Source organism: Schistosoma haematobium, chromosome ZW (assembly GCF_000699445.3).
Source record: "Schistosoma haematobium chromosome ZW, whole genome shotgun sequence".
NCBI classification, from domain to species: domain Eukaryota; kingdom Metazoa; phylum Platyhelminthes; class Trematoda; order Strigeidida; family Schistosomatidae; genus Schistosoma; species Schistosoma haematobium.
In genome coordinates this window covers 88,278,569-88,296,478 of record NC_067195.1, presented here as the reverse complement: position 1 = coordinate 88,296,478, position 17,910 = coordinate 88,278,569, and the positions used below count along the sequence as shown (strand labels likewise).

The 17,910-nt window shown below is 40.8% G+C and overlaps 1 protein-coding gene across 1 annotated transcript in view; it reads left to right on the top strand.

The window, feature by feature from the left end:
* Window positions 1–15,194: 15,194 nt before the first annotated feature.
* MS3_00004685 (uncharacterized protein) overlaps window positions 15,195–17,910 on the top strand; it is a 19,171-nt gene continuing 16,455 nt past the window's right edge. The window contains exon 1 of the mRNA XM_051212649.1: window positions 15,195–17,910. This exon is cut by the window's right edge and continues 880 nt beyond it. The gene's annotated coding sequence lies outside the window, so the exon portion shown is untranslated.

Below are 17,910 nucleotides of genomic sequence, written 5' to 3'. Positions count from 1 at the left end.
GATATAATTCCAGATAAATAGTAAGCTAGAAGTTCGGTCTTATGAATAGATAATTATGGGTCTATCACGTAAAATCTTATCGATTAGGCAGCCACTTCATGACAAATCTACAATTTTGGGATTGAGTCTCTTATTATGATAGTATTAAGAGCGAACTAGGCTATAATTCTACAAATGGACAGGTAGCCTACCTATACAGGGCTTTCTGAGTTGTTAGCCCTTGTCTTTCCATCTCCGATTCGCTTTCGTGCTCGATCACGGCGTCATGTGACCTATCCAGCGTCTATTGGCACGAAATGTTTCGACAGCTGCAGCCGCCATATTGGGGGATGTTCAGGTTATCTTCATCAGCCGCTGTCTAGGATCCTCGTCCTTTCGATGGAGTTTTGTCCTCTGAGCACGACCAAACCATCCAGCTCAGAGAACAAAACTCCGTCAAAATCATCCACCTGAGCTACAAATCTCCACCATGCCCGTCCTTCTTGGCTAGTATCACCACTTGTTGAGCCAATAAGCTTTTGAGCTTCAAGGACTGGTTGATGATTTCTCGCTACCAAATATCAGTGACTCTGTTGTCAAGCTCTGTGCCTTCTAGCACACATTACACAATGATATTTCTTCAGCGATAAACTGTCTCGTGAGATTCCTCAGAAATGTTCCTGATGAGATTGCACTCAGAATACACCATACCAGGCAGTATTCTTACATTTCAGTAAGTGACTCGCTAATAGGACACTCTCTACGGCGTTAGAGTTAGTGAGTGTTACACAAAGTAGTCTTGGATGATTTCGATGCCTAGAGTCCTTTCCCCGACTGAGCCATGTGACCGTCAAAGGCTCTATTTTGGGAATTTCGAGCTTCTTGTTTAACTCCTCCCAGAGCATTCTATCATTTTTATTCTGCAAACTGAGGGGAGCTTAGGGCCGTCTTTAAGTTTCATGATTATGTGAGAATCATTACGAACCGTGACTGTTTCCCAGGTTTTCGGGTACGTTCAGGTTGAGGACCTCTTTGTTTGGTAGTTCAGATACGTTTGGGATACTCGTTCTCCTTGATAACTGGTTGGAAAATCTTAGGGGTAGATTGTACGGCCAAATCACTAGTTAATTTCACCACAAAGCCTGGAATGCTCTGCCACTTAGATAATGAAACTCGCTCCGTTTTAGCTTTGTTGACAGGATTCCAATCGACTACAGAGATTTGGGTACAACTACATTTAGGGCTCCTGAGCTTGGAGACCCACGTTTGTTGAAAAAGTCTGGTGCCGTCGATGTTATGATGTTGCTGAGCTCCAGCGTATCCTCACTAATGTCGATGCATGTTCCGTCAACGCTAACATTGTAGAGACTCCTCTTCTTTTCATCACCGCGCTACATTTGATTACCAGTTTTAGAACCTTTTTTCAGTTTCGCTAACACATTTTTCCGCAGACCTGTCAAGAGAATGATGTTGTTGCTTACCGAACCCTTAGCATTCATACTGCACGTGCTATATATCCACGTACGATCCGGCATACCAAGCCTGTTGTAAGCAGTTACTGTAAGGTTTGTGCATACTTCTTGGGACCAACCTTTTATAACTTCCTCATTCGAGATACAGAATGTTTGCAAAGGACTTTATACGAGCTCCTTCGTGCTTTATCTTGAATTAATGTCCTATGATATGTAGTTTATTGGTGAAACTTATTTTATATGATAGGGTGGAGGGAATAAGAGCATAAAGATTTTACCTATTTTCAGAGTTAGATAGTGCTTTTGATCGTAGCAAGTTTACGACCAAAGGATCCCCCTTCCAATCAAATCAGATGTCAGAAATGAAGGAGATCAAAAATATAATTGGGGGGCAGTTGGTACATCAAGAATGATATGATTTAAGCTGATTGGTTGCTACGAGAGGTGCGCATCACTGCGTATTCAATGGTGACCACGTGCGGAAGAGTGACCGAGTGCCTTTAGCTAGGGTTTGTCTAACAGAAATAATTAGGTCGGCATCAATTTCAAAGACTTTCAGGACTATTTATTTCGAGTAGGTCTTGTTGATTGCGCATACTAGTAGGAAACGCCAAAAGTGCTACAAAGAGTAACGCCGATGTCATTTGAGTGGTGAATAGTAAAACACTGGAATCGCCTAGAAAGTAGGAGGTGGGATAGTGCATTGCTGCTGTTCACCAGCAGCACTCTGCATTTACTGGTATTCTGGGAATGGTGGTTTTTGATGGTCAGTCGAATAACATATATCCTCTTAGGGAGACAAGATATAAGCTGAACTAACAATATACTACTCTGTATCAAAATATCATATGCAAAAGGTAGGATTTGAGAGTCTAAGGAGTTAGGTAGGTCATCAGTGAAATATCAAACGACGCTATGTCCAAGCGCAAGTTAGTAAATATGTACAAGCATTGAGCCCTGTGACTCTTGGCTTTTCGTTAAAACTGGCCAGACAGCAGTGCAAACTCTGACAGCTAGAAATCTCCCGTCTAGGTATTCAAAAAGTTACATTATTAAACTCCCATTTATGCCCGTAAAATTTAGTATCTCAGACCTATTGAAATAGTTAATACTACACAATGTCTTGGAGGATTTTGGACAGCCAATACGAACCGGATGGTTGTGTACCAGAGAGATTGTCCACCTATTCCAGGTAGTCAACAGGCCTGTGTTATGGGTAGAAAGTCGTGTTGAGATATTAGAAAAATGGATTTCATGTGGAGGTACTTACAGAGAGATGCGTAGCAGAGTGAGAACAAATGAGTTGGGATTCGTTAACCAGGAAATTAGCGACCGAGCTATGGAAGGTGTCGAAAAATCTTGATCAAAGATGTTCGACATGGTGTGTACCCAACTCTTCATGAAACTGCATCGATACGTGTGGTTACTTTACATAGACTTAGAATGACGAAACTGATGAGTTATTTTATCCCACTCGATTCTCTGGATACACGTATTACATACTCTTGATATATCTTCAGGTTAAATACTTCCCATAAGAGGACGTTCAAAGGGATTTTGCGTATGACTGCCAAATAGAAGTGTAGCCATTGGCTAACTAGGTTTCTTGAGAAGATACCGCTGTTTGAGTATGTTCGCTAAATCAGGATAATTTTTCATGGTACCCTCTGACGGTATCGTGATTAGTTTTTCTAGAGTTTTGTATTGGGTAAATTCATCAGAAAAATATGTTATAGAGAAAAACATTAGTATGACCCAGGTAGTTCATTATTATTAGATTGGTGACATCCGACTTACGTTTGGCAAAAATGAAATCCAGACCAGAGGTGTATCTGTTTGTTTCCCAGACGGTCCGCTGGGCCATATTTTCCTACAGACTAGCTTTTTCCATTAAGCCCCTAACACCAGTAGTCAATTTGGATCTATTTTCTATGGAGAAGCGATCAGGAACCCTAAATTCATTCATTAACAATATCTGGAGAAAATTCATTTCTAGAGTACTTCTTATTGTTTGAAGAAAATAACTGTTTGGGCAAGTGAAGGCTTCAGTTAGTCTATACGGGACACCTAACAGACAAAAATCACAAGTATTCTTCACAACGCGCCGCAAGGCAGTTCAGTGAGGGCTGAGGGAGGAGGATACGTAAGGCGCGACTCCGTTACCCAATGTCCTATGTATCATTACGTAGCGTTTGGAAATCATTAGGGGAAAGTTCACAGCAAATGATATAATTGGTAAGCTGAGCCTCAAAGAAAGCCCCTATATTAAGAGGCTTTCACCTACTTGCTCACCGATCATGATAATTTTCAGTCGTAACCGCGTTACACTAACCTATAAGCAATTGATAATAGAGTGATAATCTTTGACTTAGACGGATACGAATTGAGTCGTATTGCCGACTACCAGGTCAGACCAGTGGTTTGGCTTCTCCGGGTGTTGTGGGATGTTCAGGTTGGACTAATAAATCTGAATTGCCACACCTAAGCTTAAATCATTATACTTAGTTAAATATAATTCCCAATGCCCAATTTATTCGAAATCATCAAATCAAACCTTGGTAATGATACCTATAAACATAAGTCCATGTTGAGTTCATAGACACTTAGTTGCTAGATGATCAGCAGTGGGGAGGTTTAAAAACCTCGTCTTAGGATTCCATTAATTTGTTTTATAAGCCTTGATGTACGTCCACAAATCTTGATGCCTATTGAAATATGAGAGTTATGATATCATGATTCAAAGTGCAGCTGTCTTCATACAAGGAGAGCCCGCAGCAGCTGAGAATGGGTGGTTATGATTCAGCCAACAACCTGCAGTTAGAATCGAAACATTACAGCTAAAAGTCAGAGTTCTTTACTTCCTTATTTTTCGTAGCCTGTAGTGGCATCTGTTGCTAATGCACGATCTTTGAAGTCGAGCATATAATTACCAGGAATATTTGTATTCAACATGCAACACCTAGGGAGGGTCGTAGATGGTGAGCACGGGAACACTCGGTCGGCATAGCATGGCTCATCCATGCAGATGTGGTCATCTGTGTAACAAATTCCTATTCTTATTAAAATATATTATTCTATCCCCAGCCAAAATGTGTTCTTCCTAAGCGCTAAATATCGTACTGCTGGTTGTTACTATACGACAGGTTAGTAAAGATAACGGTGTGGCTTCCACGTAATAACTTGCAGGTTAGATAATCATATCATGACAAATCTACAATTTTGAGACTATTCTTATCACTTTGGTGGCCAAGACAAGTGTACTAATACCGAAGAAGGTCATAGGTACACAGTGGTAAGACAGAATAAAGAAACAGTTCGTTTTAAACTCTAGTATTTACTTCAGCGTGATAGATTGGTTTCTACTTATGTTAACCCGTTATCCTTCTAGTCTGTTGATTATTGCTTACGTGTAATGTAATGCGGTATTAATAAGTACTCGTGGTCAGTTTGCATGCTCAATCGAAATTAATAAGTGATCAACTATATTTATGATTAGCTATTACTATTCATAAACAGGATTTAGTATCATTCAAACGCCTCAACTATGTGGGTTTGTTAAAATATAAAGTAAAAGCAAATATGTCGCTTAATCAACGTAAATACACAAAGGCTCGCAATTAGTGTAAGCATTATTGTGGATAGGTATCTAGGTCTAACAATGTATTTTTTCTTGACTTAGCATTTTACTTTAAACTGTAGCGGTAAATAAACTCGCCAAATAAATAGTTCTGAACTCTCCAACATTGATGCTGACCTCAATAGTATGACTGGACGCACCCTAGTTGAAAGTGCTCATTCACGCATCCACACCAGGTCATGAATAGGTACGCCGTGCTACGCGTCACCTGCGACTGCTAACCAGCCTGGATTAAAAGTTGCCCAAAAATATCTTCGAACCACTTAATTTCTGACTTCTTACTTGACTGGGTTTGCATACTTTAATTTCATGGGTGTTGAGTAAAAAGGCGTTGTCAAACTCTGAATACCTGTGTCATCTTTAAAATTGTGTACTATCCCTTAGTATTTTTTTATTTCCACCACTGCCTGTTTAGTTACCTATTTTTAAATTTCATTGTCAAACAACAAAAATTCCTGCAATCATAAGCTCGTTTCACAGCTGACAGATGCATTCCAAATGAGAACCGGTGTCAGACAAGGCTAATTACTCTTTTCATTTCTTTTCTAATGATTCACCGGATTATGAAAACCTGCACATCTATGGGGAAGCACGTATACAGTGGACAACTTGGATGCAGATAGACAATTTGGCAATTCTATTCCATAAAAATCAATAAATGTAAGCAAAGACAGTCAGTGTAGCACCAGCCTACACGGTATTGGGCCTCATCATATATGAGGAAAAAATTAAGATTCCGAAATACAACACAGTGAGCACCAACCCAACCACACTTATTATTATTATTGGCTTTATTCAATATTATATTTCGGTAAATTATGGAATTCTTGGCAGAGGCCAGTAAAGAATAATACGTAATATGCAAGAATTGACAAATTGTAAGGGTAAATGTCGAGTAATTATAAAATCAGTCAGCCGCTTTATGTAGTAAATCAGACGTGAAACCTTCTTTGATAACGCTAAAATATGAGGAGATCAGAGTAAAAGGTAACACCAAGATAACAAACCTCTGATACTGTTTATCAGAGAGTCTCCAACGTCACAAGCATTATAGGATCTCAATATGGTGTTTAGGTGCTGTCCATGTCTCAAATTAAAGTTAACAGCTAGAAGTTTAGACAGACTAAGTATAAAACCATCAAAAACAGACCACCACTTCATACGAGACAGAAAACTCATTCATTTCTATGGGATGTAAAGACGTAGAAATCCGCATACATACAGTGAGATCGTTCGCATGTTTCACAAAAGTGTTTTCTGTGGAAGATGGCAGATCATGCAGAAAAAAAGAGGTGAAAGAACTGCTTCTTGTGACACACCTTCATGAGACTGTAGAGACGTTGAACACTTTCCTCCAAACACAGTGTACTGTTCCCTTCCAGAGAGGCAGTAACATAGCCAATGGGTTATCCAGCTGTCACTGTTGACGCTGATTAACTTGTTAAGTAAAAGTTTTCTTGGGATGAAATCAAAAGCAGAAGGATAGCCCAGAGAAGCATATCGAAAATACTTCATACCCTTTTCCAAGCTGGACGCTATATTGTGATGCAGAACAGCAATGGCATCTAAGGTGCTTCTTTCACGTTTGTAAGCAACCTGGTACGCATCAATGTCCTCTTGTAGGTTGAAGTGGGAGTATCATTAATTTTTGCATTGTTCTGAGGGAACGTGAAGTTATTGCTATGAGTCTAGATCACACATTCTTATAACCAGATAACTTCTTCGGTATAAGGATTATCATCAACTTTCTCCACACTTTCGGTATGAGATTAGTTGAAAAGAATCTGTTAAAGATATTCGTAAATGCACAACATAGAAAGTCAGCACATTTTTAAAACGGAGGTTTGGGATTCCATCAGGTCCTAAACATCGGGACAAATGAAATGATTGGAGACATTTTCAGACATCAGTTTCAGTGAAAATAGGAACACACTTATTATTCAAACCTCTGGATATAGGGAGAATGACATCAGATAACTAACGTACAAAAGACTTATTTAAGTTGCAAACATTCAGTAGGTTTTTGCTTATAGTGTGCCTGTCACCTGTTAGTTCTCTAAAGAATTTCCACATACTTGGAGAGTTTTCACAAGATAGGAGTTTCTAAGTAAATATAGAGTTGGGACGTCTAATTTGTAGGTTTATTAGACCATTTAGCTTGCGAAATTCAATAGTTTTTCTCCTTATACATTAGTTCTTTTACCCTCCGTAGTCGTTTTAGCTGTAAAGATGAAACTCGATCAAAACTTACAAAAATGATTTCAGTGGGACTGTGTAACAGCTTAGGTTGGTAGGCTAAGAGTTGAGCCTGATGATGTCACAGGTATTCAGTGTTTGACAACGCTTCTACCAGTAACACCTTCTAATATATTTCGTTCCCACCAAGAGAAATCAAAAGACAGAGTCGAGGAGATCGGAAGAGTATATTTGGCGATGACCAATATATCGGAATTCTCTGATCTAATCTGGCTAGCGATTGCGGTTGATGTTGAGCACGGCGTTACCACACGTGATCTGGTGCGGATGCATGACCGAGCGCCTTCAGCTAGATGAGTCCACTAAAACATATGGTCAGCATCCAATGTCGAAAACTTAGTGCTATTTATTTTGGGGATTTATTTACCGCCACAGATCACTCCCCCCTAGTGGGGCAGTGACGACCCTAAGACGTGGCCAGCCAGAAGTTTAAACCCAACGAGTTTGTCGTTGGTAAACACTCTTCTGATAGCTTACTAAATTTAGCAGCATCTGGTCGTCTTTCCTTACTATATGGGACCGAGGTACAACATAGTAAAAAAAGAAAGAGTTACAACGAAAATTTCGACTCCTCGTAAACTGCATCGTTCTTTTCCAGTCGTCCTGGAAAAGAAAAAAGAAAGTGTAAGTGCATGTCGAAATACACTCGTATGTGCGTAAAAACACAATGTCGGCGAAAAAAATGGAAAATAAACTCATGAACACGTAATAGCGTTAAAAAATTGTTTTTTTGTTTTGTTTTTTTTAAATAGAAATAAAAATATATAAGCATATTAAAATTGTTTTTTTTTTTAAAAATAATATAAAATGTTGAGAAGTGCCTTACGTGCAATAGTCGTTTAAATGTTCTGGAAATCTCACCCTTCTTCCAGAACGCGTCGTTTTAAGTTTATTTTCGGATACTGTCGAAGTATCATCGTGTGTGTTGGTTGTCGGATGAGGTATTATAAGTGTCGGAGTCGTGTCGTTCGATTGTACCGAAGGAAAATCCACGTAGATAGGATTTCCTTCTAAATACGCTGCTTTTAAGCGATCGATGCTGATGCTATCGTTTGTTCCGTTCTTGTCGACTATACAGTACTTAGATTCACGTTGAAGAACTTTGAAGGGTCCTTCGTATGCTGATTCGAATGGTCGTCGATGCGAGTCTCGACGAACGAAAACGTGTGTGCTATATCGTAAGTCAGGTTGAACGAAAACATCAGTTGATTGAGGTCGAGTGGAAGCAGGTTTAACTGAACGCATTGCGTTTGTAAGCCTGTTCGTGTAGGAGGTTAGATCCATGTTCATTGAAGAGGATGAAAGATCCACGAATTCTCCTGGAAGTCGAAGTGTCGTTCCATAAACGAGTTGAGACGCAGTGTATCCAATGTCAGCTTTCACTGCATTGCGGATACCTAATAAGACGAGTGGAAGAGCGTCGGTCCACTGTGAAACGTTTGCTGCTGATAGCGAAGCTTTCAGTTGTCGGTGAAAACGTTCTACCAACCCGTTTGCTTGTGGATGGTAGGCGGTCGTTCGGAAGCGAGTGATTCCTAAAAGTGTGGTCAGACGACGGAAAAGATCGGATTCAAACTGACGTCCGCGATCTGTAGTGATGGTTGAAGGGCAGCCGAAGTTTGCTACCCATCGTTCGACGAATGTGCGGGCCACTGTTTCAGCAGTGATGTCCTTGATAGGTACTGCTTCTGGCCATCGAGTGAAACGGTCTACGCAGGTTAAGAGATAAGAGTATCCATTTGAATCTGGTAAAGGTCCTACCAAATCCAGATGAACATGGTCGAAACGAGCATCGGGAGTTTTAAACGAGACTAAGGGACATTTATTGTGTCTGATAACCTTAGATTTTTGGCAGCTTACACAGGAGTGTGCCCACTCCCTCACGTCTTTATTCATTCCAGGCCAGCAAAACCTTTCTGCTATAAGCTTGATGGTTGCACGAACACCTGGATGCGAAAGTTTGTGCAATGTGTTGAAGACATTGCGTCGATAATGTTTCGGCACGATTGGGCGATCCCTACCTGTAGATGTGTCACAAAGTAAGGTTTCCTTACCTGTTCCCATCTGTTTGATGCGTAGTTTAAGTGTTGTGGACGATAACTCGTGCTGAAGATCACTGTCTTCTTTTTGAAGCTGGGCGAGTTTAAGAAGGTCGATTCCTTGGAAACTGTTCAAGGAAGTTATACGAGATAAAGCGTCTGCAACTACATTGTTTGCTCCAGAGATGTGTTGAATGTCTGAAGTAAACTGCGAAATGTAGTCCAGTTGTCGAGACTCACGGGGAGAGTACTTGTCAGAAGGAGAGCTTAACGAGAAAGTGAGCGGTTTATGGTCCGTGAAAAGAGTGAATTCACGACCTTCGATGTAGTGTTGGAAATGCCGTACAGCACAATACATAGCTAGGAGTTCCCTACCGAATGTGCTGTACCTCGATTCGGTGTCTAGCAACCTTTTAGAGAAAAATGCCAAGGGTTGCCAGGAGTTGTTAACCTATTGTTGTAAGACTCCTCCGATTGCTGAGTCGGATGCGTCTACTGCGATGCTAATGGGTGCTCGGGTGTCCTGATGTGCGAGCATTGTTGCTTTAGCAATCAGTTCCTTAACTGTGGAGAATGCTTTTCGTGCGGTGTCGTCCAAATTAATGGATTTCGCATTTCCACGAAGTTGGTCGGTCAGAGGTTTCATAAGTAATGCGCATTTGGGTATGAAACGTCTATAGAAACTTACGAGGCCGTTGAACGTGCGTAATTGCTTGACGGTGGTCGGTTCTGGGTAATCCAGAATGGCCGCCACTTTGGTCCTAAGAGGTCGAATGCCTTGAGCATCGATAGTGTGTCCCAGAAAGTCTAACGAGTCGGTTCCGAATTGGCATTTCTGAACGTTTACAGTAATGCCATGTTTTTGAAGTCGTTCGAAAACAAGATCCAGATGCTTGAGATGTGTTTCTCTGTCCGGACTTGCGATTAGACAGTCATCAACATACGCGTGTACGAAGTTGAGACCTCGAAAAACGTCGTCTATGAATCTTTGGAATGTTTGAGCAGCATTTCTTAGACCGAAAGGCATTCGCAAAAATTCATAGAGTCCGAAGGGAGTTATGATAGCTGTTTTCGGTATGTCGTCAGTAGCCATAGGGATTTGGTTATACGCTTTAACCAAGTCGATTTTCGAAAAACAGTTGTACCTTTCAAGGTAGCTGTCAAATCGTGAATGTGAGGCAACGGGTAACGATCGGGAATGGTTTTCGCGTTCAATCGCCGATAGTCACCAGTTGGACGCCAATTGTTGCTGTCCTTTTTAGGGACCATGTGCAACGGAGATGCATATGGGCTACTTGACGGTCGTATGATTCCTAAGTCTATCATATGGTCGAATTCGTTTTTCGCTAACCTTAGCTTTTCGGGCGCTAGTCGTCGTGCTTTAGAGAATACAGGTGGTCCTGTAGTCGTGATGTGATGTGTAACATTGCTGATTACACACGGTAGTTTCGGTTGAGTTTGTTGTATCCCAGGATACTTATCGAGTAGTGGTTGATAGAGTGGGTCTATCATATGCTTAATTGTGACTGGGGATAATCTGCAACCAGAAAAGGAAGTTACGCAAACGGACAAATTAGTGTTTCCGTCTACTAGCCTCCGTTTGCGCGTGTCGATGATCAGATTATGGTGTTGTAGAAGGTCCATACCAATGATTGGCATAGAAACATCTGCAACAACGAAAATCCAGTGAATGGGTTTGCGTAAACACACGTTAAGGTAAACGTACCTTTTGCCATACGTAGCGATCGGTTTTCCGTTTGCCGCCTGTAAGTTTAGGGTCGATTCGTGAAGCCGGTCGTTAGGATTTGCTGGGAGAACGCTAACTTCTGCGCCAGTGTCGACGAGGTAGCGAACTCTCGTTGTCACATCTGTGATGAATAACAGACGGCTTTGTTCGCCGGCTACGGTTGCCGTTAACGCGTGCCGGCTTGGAAGTTTCCCGAATTGTTTTTCGAATCAGTCGGTTTCGTGTTGGGAAAATTGCAGGGTTTTCTGCAATTTCTGGAAAGCTTTCCATACTGGTTATGATACCAGCACCAGTCGGGGTTATCTGTCTCTCGTGGTCTAGAGACAGATCGCTTACGAGAAATGCTTCTACGTGGTGTGCGCGATCTCTTACGGTCGGTACGAAGACTAAGATAACGCGTGAGTGTGTGACATAAGTCGGTTATATCATTCTGAGTCGTGTGAGGCTTTTCTTTGACTGAAAATACCTCGGTAGTAGGTTTCGTAATTTCTAGAATGCGGTCGGCAGATGCAGCTAGCTCGTCTAAGGCGTTGTTCTGGAACGAGACCAGAACTGCTTGTACCTGTTGGGGAAGTTTTGACAAGAAGAGTTGTTTGAATAGACCTTCGTCGAAAGTTCTTGGGCCTATTACCTCTCTCATCCGTTGCAACATGTCCGTCGCAGAACCGTGTTGCAGGTCGATGTTATTGAAGAGTTGATCTAACCTTTGTTGATCGGTTAGGTCTCCTCGTTTAAGAATCGAGCGTTTTAAGATTTCGTAAGGATCGGAAACATCACTAGTAAACATACTAGGTGTTACGTACCTGTTGAATTCGCGCGGTAGTGCCTTGACTACTGAGAGGAATTGTGCACGTGTGTCGATCGCGCCGTGCTCGGAGAAGTCGGCTTCTGCGTAGCAAAACCAGGCTTCGATGTTGTCGGGCCAGAAAGGCATCAGTTGAAACGAAGGTGGGGACAAAGTCTTAAGCTTGAGTACTTTAGGTGTCTGTTCAGTCATGATGAAGTATGAAGTACGATAATGAACGAGGGGAAAAGATATATATATATATATCCAAGAAAAAACACGAAAAAAATCACAATGTTTGAAAAAAAAATAAAAACTAAGGCAATGATATATAAAAATCCCAAAAAGGAACAGACTCACAGTTGCAATTAGGTGTACCAGATCACGTCGGTCTCACCAATGATGATGTCACAGGTATTCAGTGTTTGACAACGCTTCTACCAGTAACACCTTCTAATATATTTCGTTCCCACCAAGAGAAATCAAAAGACAGAGTCGAGGAGATCGGAAGAGTATATTTGGCGATGACCAATATATCGGAATTCTCTGATCTAATCTGGCTAGCGATTGCGGTTGATGTTGAGCACGGCGTTACCACACGTGATCTGGTGCGGATGCATGACCGAGCGCCTTCAGCTAGATGAGTCCACTAAAACATATGGTCAGCATCTAATGTCGAAAACTTAGTGCTATTTATTTTGGGGATTTATTTACCGCTACAACCCCAAACAACCAAGCATATGCCAAAACGGTATTGTTCAAGTATTCATTCACTTCCTTATTTTGTATAGGCGTTATGTTTCCTATTATCTTATATTGAATGTTGAGAGTCTTTGTTTGTCTGAGCCCACGCTACACTATGATTGAGCGAAGATCTAAATAAATACTAATTCACCACTAGTCTGGTTTCGTCTATCAATAGGGTTACCTAAAGGCACGAAACTAGTGAGCCCGAAGTGATTCGAAGACGTAACTCTTAACCATTTAACCTAAGCTGTTACATTAGCTTCCAAATAAAGACTTATTCACTACTAGTCTATTTTCTATCAATAGCACGAGGGTTACCTACGGGCACGAAAAGTCCACCTTGTTAATTAGTGGTCGGTAGTTATAATTTGGCAGCTCAGGAATCGATGTACGATTAATGTTCACTTTCTTCAATGCATATTGCCAACCACCACCATGTCACTTAGTGTGCTTTTTGCAGCTTGTTCAGCAAAAGGTTGTAAGCTTTTCAAAAACGTGCCTGTACAGGTTATGCGTTCAATAGACATAAAGAGTAGTTAAAACAGAATAAAAGAACAGATAACTTGTTGAAATATTTAGATGGCAAAAACAGGTAGCCTAAATATTCAAGCAGGCAGCCGACGGAGAAACTCTGGAAGAGGTGGAAATTCCACGCCACTGGAATGTATCGTCGATGAAAAAGGGTGATCTGATGCAGACGCAAATTGAAAGATATGTAAATGAAGGGCGGCCTTCCTGCAGTTGAAGAAAATATAGAACTCAAAACAACTATCAACCGGCACGGAAGTCGATATTATAAACATCAAAATAATACAAAAAGGATTTTCCAACTACGAAAAGACGAGCATCTGAAGTTTTCTACATATTGCTTGATTCTACTGCCCTCGGCAGAAAAGAGTGCTTCACTATTTTATTTGTTCATTCTGATGAACTGGCCTACATTGTATTACGAAACGCCAGGGGATTCAAACATTTGGTTGTTCTACTCAGTGGGATATTGCAAACATATAGTGTTTTTGTTAGTAACGATTTGTTTGAGATTATCATATCAAAACTTGGTAGTGACACCTACGAACTTCAAGACGGATCTGTTGTACAGAGATGGAACTTGTAGAACTACCACAAGCATCGTCAAAATTGTATAGGTACTCAAGATGCTCAATATTCGTTGGTTGGATACTTTCGGCAGCGATCTATTGTAGGCGAGAACAAACCAGCTTTCATCTGAGGAGGGAAATAGGGAAACACGCCGGAGATAGATGAGACATATATTGCAGAAACCATCAAACTGCATCATGAGGTAAGCGCTAACTTGGAATCCAAAAGAGAAAATGTAGAGAGGCAGGGCAAAGTGGATACAGTCACCGGAAGGACGAATAGTGACAGGAAACAACTGGAAAGGAGAGTCTAGGACGGAGTTGGTTGTAGTTTGGTTGTCCGAGACCTACTTTCACACGAGTGCTAATAGGCGTAGGTAAGTATTCACGACTGATACAAATAAATAATAGACGTTGAATATAAGCGTGAATAAATATAGATAGTCATAAGAAAAAACGATGTGGTGTTTTATTATGATTATAGAAATTATTAAATTTAAGTATCATTAAAAGACAAGTGCGAATAACGTAAATTCAAATATTAAAAGTAAATTACTACCACTCAGATTTTGATTTTAAAGAAGAGTTACTCTATTGTTGCTACCTAGTATGCTTTGAAGTTTAAATCATTTAAGTTACTTGAAAAGATAATTCGGGTTAGGTTACTAACTCACATAAATTTGCACAATCTGTTAACTTCCGAGCAACATGGATTTTGTAACAAGCGTTCGTAATTGACTAATTTACTTATAGCGAGAGAGGATTGGACAGGAACCTCAGATAAAGGTCTGTCTGTCGACGTGATATTCATAGATTTTAGCAAAGCATTTGGCAAGGTTTCACACTTAGGTCTGGAAAAGGGAACCTTTTATGTGACCGCAGACAGAGAGTGAAGGTCAATGAAACGCTATCCGATTGGAAGCCGGTCAAAAGTGGTGTAACCCAAGGCATTATCTTAGGCTTTCTACCATTCCTTCTCTATGTTAATGAATTACCGCTGTTGCTTGGGTCGTCGACATTATTCTTTGTGGATGATGTCAAAATCTGGGGAACAATGAAAAGTGAGGCTTATCAATATGATCTTCAAGCTGACTTAGACGATTTAGTTAGATGAGCTCGAGGTTGGGGGTTCGGAGTTGATTCTTGGAAGAGTGTGCTCATGCACATCAGACACGGTAATAGTTACCATCATACTATTGGTGGTGCATCTCTTCCATGCGATCGAGAACATAAAGGCTTCGGAGTAACAATAAGTCATGTTTTGAAAACAACTACGCATTGCAACACAGCTGCTGTCAGAGGTTTTCGCGCGTTACGGTCAATTCGACGAGTATTCAAATGCTTTGACGAGGAAATGTTTGAATTTTATATCCCAACTATGTGACACCACACTTAGAGTGCCGTATTCAAGCGGCTAGCTTATGTCTGGTAGAGGATACTCGAGTGTGTCAAGCATGTGGGAACAAAATTAGTGAAGGGATTTTCTAAACTCCCTTACGATGAGCGCTAAAAAAGCGCCTGGAGCTTTTCCCTTTGTCGTATCGTAGGACGTGAGGTGAACTTATGCTGGCATTTCGCATCTTTAATTATGATTTGTGTGTTAATTTTTCTTATCTCTTTGCTCCCTCCAGAACTATTGTTCTTCGAGGTCATAGCAAGAAGGTTCACAAAGAGCGATTTATAAACTTGAAGTGTGGTCCCGTATTTCTCATCGAATAGTCAATGACTGTGAAGATACTGCAGGTGTTTGGAGTTTGGCAATGTTTTAACCAGTGACACCTTCCACTATGAATTGTACCCACCAAGTGAAATCAAAAGACAGAAGCGAGGAGGTCCGAAGATATATTTGATAGGCTATCAATATATCGACGATCGAGCGATCTAGACTGGTTAGCGGTTGCAGGGGATGGTGAGTATGGCGCCCCCACTCGTGATCTCGTGCGGATGCATGAACGAGCTCTTTCAGCTAGGTGAGTTCATTGAAAATAATGTGGTCAGCATCCAATATCGAAGACCTACAGAGCTATTTATTTTGAGGATTTATTTACCGCTACAACTGGAACGCCTGACTCGAACAAGTGGAATCATCCACATTAGTGAATATTTTTAAGGAGAAGCTAGATATTAACTGGAAGGCAACCTGTCAGAGTGAACACAGGTTCACTAATATGCTATCCTTATTAGTGAAGAGTGAAGACTGATTTGTTTTGATAACCCAATTTTTGTTTGGCGCTTACCATATAGGTTGAATACATGTGAGGTGAGGTAGCATCGTAGTGTCGCTTCACTTTTTATATATTTTATCGATTAACAAAATTTTAAAAGCAGATTATGGAGGAAATGCCTTTTTTGTAGTTTTTGCATGCTAATAACTATACACATTGTGGTGAGTCGATATGGTACTACAGGGACCAGTAGGGTACTTCACGTATAGGTAAAGAACTTCTATAGAAGTTCAAAAAAACTATAGTTGGAAATAATAAGTGGTCATAGCCTTCTCATAGCTTTAGAAAGGCGAATTATTGATGCTTTCGATACACTAAGTGATTTCCATCGTGTATTGTCCAACCAGTTCAAACAACATAGAAGTACTCATCGGTGTTTCATGGGTAGCACTAGAAATCACGTTGGAACGAGTCATCTATTGGTAGCGTCTTGCCAGAATGCACCTAGCCACGTACTAGCCGTGGACTTTACCTGGTGCGCTTTTTATAACATTCACAACATACCTTCGATCCAATTTTGGGGAAGGCGCTATTGAAAATTCTATTAATAGAGTGTGTCAGATGCTAGCATCTAATATCGCTGCGTTAACTTGCAAAGTGTTTATAATCCACAGTGTGCTGGATTTCGCGTGTTCTGTGTCAGGAAATCCCGATAAAGACTAAAGTTCACTTGTTTTTTCCCATTTTGAATCACTTGTGTAGTAAAGATGTCCATCTTCTTATCTCTGGCAAAATATGTTGCGAAATGACTCATGATAATCCATTACTTTTAGTTCCAGTCCGTGTCTAGTGGAGGCAATTATCCACTTCAGACAATGAACGCAGAGTTGCGCAAGATCATGGGTCGGTTGAAGTTAGACATTAGCACCATTTGATGTCGGCTTAGTGGTCTAGAGGTTAACCATTCGCGCGAGAATCCAAAAGTCATGGGTTCGGGTCCTGCGTACAGGATCGTGGATGGACGCTGCCGAAAAGTCCCATACTGGGACGAAGTGACCATCTAGTGCTTCCAGGTTTTCAGTGGTGGTCTAGCTTAGATCGACTCATAAATTCAGTCAATGAAGTCTCATTTTCGCCCCTCGAATTATACTCTTTTGGTCTCCTTTCAACTGCTAATGGTCTAGTGTTTTGAATGAACCAAGCTACATTGTCCCTCGAGGTCTTACTGTGCCAAACCATCTCAAGTATAAAGTATGTCGTGAGGCATGAATATCACTCCTCTGGCTTTCAGGCCTTAAAAAACCGTTATATTGTTTGACTAGCATCAAGCAATCCAGTCTTGCTAAATACAGAGCAGGTTCTACAGGTCGAATCCCACCACCTCGCTTTTAGAATTTTACGGTAAGCTTCAAAGATAAGTTTGCTACTTTGCGTGAATACCTCCAGACTGTCCCGCGCCGGCCTTTGCAGTTCCTCTGAAAAGTCGACTCAACCCCTAATAATCGACTGACACCTAGTGTTAATTATTTTTACAGTCAGCAACATTCGAATACACTCCGTAGCCCATCTAAAACAGAGCAGCGGTCGCATTTTGTCCTAAATTACTTTAGTACGCCCAAAGTCGTTCATAGTATGTTGTTAATCGTTATTAGTGACATTGTTACTTGGTGTTTTATACATCTGCGTTACATTTTGATTATTATTGTTTCTTCGTGGCTGCCAAATCTTCATATAAACATGTTGCTGTCTCATATATAACAGTTAAGTAAATAATCATGCTCATTCACATTGTTCGTGTTGTGAAGGTAACTAATGCACAGTTAGACGTTTTAGGATTATCGGTAGTAAGGCCCATTATACAATTTAACATGTGAGGCAAAAGCGTCTTATATTTTTGAAGCTGTCAATTAGATTTCAAGTAAGAACAGTTATGAACTTACTCGACTTTGATTAGGCTGCTAGACAAAACTAAAGCAAAGAATGATAC